The following is a 2,972-nucleotide window of genomic DNA, read 5'->3' on the forward strand; positions in this document are numbered from 1 at the left end:
GTAAGTAAGTAAGTAAGTAAGTAAGTAAGTAAGTAAGTAAGTAAGTAAGTAAGTAAGTAAGTAAGTAAGTAAGTAAGTAAGTAAGTAAGTAAGTAAGTAAGTAAAATTTTAAAATAATTTTGAAAATTTCTTTCTACAGACACTTTTGTCTAATTTAATTTAGTATCGAAGGCATATTCTGACATATCATTATACGTATCACATGTGAATAAATTATACTTGCCATGAGTATGAAATATCTACATTAAACATAAAGTGCAAAATTTTTGAAAATTAGATTGTGGCTTCCCCTGGTTCATTCGTATAGATTCAAAAGACATTTATTTCAATTTTTCATTTTATTAATGTTTCTCGGTAAGCTTTCAATTTGTTATGATAGTTTACTTATGTCAATATTTACATACGTTACACTTTAGTTTACTTTCACTTCAACACAGTTTCTTACAAAGTAATTAACACCTGAAAAGTGTCGCAATATTCCATTTAAACATTTGTCTATTAGCAGTTATTAGAGTAAAGTGTTGGCTGTGGTAGATGGGATCATAATTAAATTGTGGCATTTGCTTTTAGAACGATTTTTACATATAAGCTTAATTTTACTTTTATAAGAAATTTACTAATGTATATTTTAAAACTTGAAAAGTTAAAATAAAATAAATCTTTTCGTTGTTTAAAATTTATAATTTAAAAATTAACGAATGGCAACTAAAGTTGTCATTTTCAAAACAAAATAACAAAAATAATTATTAAAAGACCTTGACAAAGGTCATAGAAAAACATTTGTCAACCTCAAAAAATGAAACACTGTAATTAACAACTTTGAAATATTACTTAGTGTTAAGTAAAAACATCATTACATTTTCACAGAAATTATACACTATCTAGAAAAGTTGTTCATTTTAATGGTTGCTGTCAATTACAGACTTTAGTGCTCTATTAGCCATAAAGCGAGACATTTAATGATTAAAGCTAAATAATTTAAGATTTTGGCAAAATTATGAAATGTTAATACTAAATCACAACACATTTCAATTACTTTGCGTTACTGTTTATTTCTTAAATTTTTCTTCTTAGAAATAAACTTGTGCTAAATATATACTATGTTCTTAATAAACCCCATATAAAATGGAAAATCTTCCTTTTTTAAAAAATAATAACTACACTATGTTAGGTCCATAATAGCAATATTAATATATGTATATAAGACTGAAAACTTAAGCAAAAGTGGGTGGTAAAAGCCAAGACGTTCCATGAAAATTATCTGTGAATTATTAATACTAATAAAAAGTATCTAATCTGAAGTTGCTATTGTGTCTGTTGTTGGTTTCGGTTTCATAAATTAACACATTTTATAAATTTAAATAATCTATTTTGTCTGCGTTCATTTGAGTGTGAGCGCCATAATAGATCATTAACTACAAATTGTCTTTAAAATTTTGGCAAAAGTCTGTAATGAACATGACCACAGACAGATACAAAACATAAAATTTACATATTTTTTAAAAGTTAGTTAATTTAACTGGAAACACTAATAAAAATGAATATTTCTTTATAGACATTTTGCTGTGTTATTGAGGCCAACAGATTTATTTAACAACAATTTAGTTGTAAACAATTTATACATCATTACAGTTTTCTTCAACCAACCATGAAACCAATTTAAGACCTTAGGCTCCTGGAAATCATTTGGTTTTTTTAATGCTGTTTTTTTTCTATACTGTTAGGAGGGGAGCAAGAAGTCTCAAATCCATTTGAAACTTAAATTTTGTTTATTTTATTAAGAAAAAGTTATTATATAAGATTATTTTGTTTGCTTTTGTTTTCGTTAGTGGTTAATGCAACTGTTTAAATTTTATATCAAATAACTGTCAATTACTTTCAGTTTGACACCATTATGCAACCTGCAACATCTTTTGTCTCACTAACAAGCTTAAATGCAGCACCATAGCAAAATCTTACTTAAACTCTCTGAACGCCTTCTACGAGAGGTAACTGCAAATGAAAGTGCTTAAAAAGGACATTATATTTTGGTTTTCCTTTTTTACTTACGTTCATTTACTTATTCTCTTTGCCACAAATTTAATGAAACTTAAAATCCTGAAAATAAACATTATAACAATAGACAAGATACGCAGCACTGACTGCTGACACACATAGTTAAAGAAAATTGAATAAAGAAATCACTTTTGGAATTTTATCTTTTAAACCAATTTATAAAAATATAACAATTTCTTTTTTTTCTACCACAAAAGTAGTAGAAAAACAAAAGACCAACAAAATTAAAACGCTATATATACTTTTTACTCCCATCATTTAATACGAAAAGAAGGAAGAATAAAATAATAGTTAAAACAAATTTAAAAGTTCTGTTATCTGTTACATAACAGGCATAAACAATTGATTATGGCATAACAAAGCTTTAAAAGTTTTTTTTCTACTTTTCTATTCAACAGTTAAATGATTGATGTAAAAAACGTGCTTCTTTTGACACCATCCCCCAACTACTGCTGTTACATGACGATATTTATGAGAAAAAACTGCTCTTGCCGCTGTCTTTAACTGCTCGATAACCAAGTAAGTTATTCAATGCATTCATTAATCAATCATTTTCAATTGCAAACATATTTGTTTTCTTTGTGTTCCTTCATCTATTCTTATATTTTCATTGATGTTGGCTTGTAAGCGTTGTAGTAAAAAGTGCATCAATTTTAGGTTGGTGGTTAGAAAAATTTCAATCAAAATATCTGATAAAAGTGGAATTGTTGACAAATTGTCAGCAATCAGTTCTAGTTTTTTAAAGTTTTTTTTATGCTTAAATTTTGTGTAGTTTTATTTTTTTACTTTGTTTTAGATAATTCTAGTTCAGATCTAGTTCAGTTCTAGTTCAGTTCTAGTTCAGTTCTAGTTCAGTTCTAGTTCAATTCTAGTTCAGTTCTAGTTCAGTTCTAGTTCAGTTCTAGTTCAGTTCTAGT

The 2,972-nt window shown here is 26.7% G+C and overlaps 1 long non-coding RNA gene across 1 annotated transcript in view; it reads left to right on the forward strand.

Annotated features, from left to right (window-relative positions):
* Positions 1 to 2,453: 2,453 nt before the first annotated feature.
* Positions 2,454 to 2,972, forward strand: part of LOC124421327 — a 55,013-nt gene continuing 54,494 nt past the window's right edge. The window contains exon 1 of the long non-coding RNA XR_006941583.1: positions 2,454 to 2,574. This is a non-coding gene — a long non-coding RNA (uncharacterized LOC124421327). The remainder of the gene's footprint in view (positions 2,575 to 2,972) is intronic.

The sequence above is a fragment of the Lucilia cuprina genome, chromosome 2 (assembly GCF_022045245.1).
Source record: "Lucilia cuprina isolate Lc7/37 chromosome 2, ASM2204524v1, whole genome shotgun sequence".
NCBI classification, from domain to species: domain Eukaryota; kingdom Metazoa; phylum Arthropoda; class Insecta; order Diptera; family Calliphoridae; genus Lucilia; species Lucilia cuprina.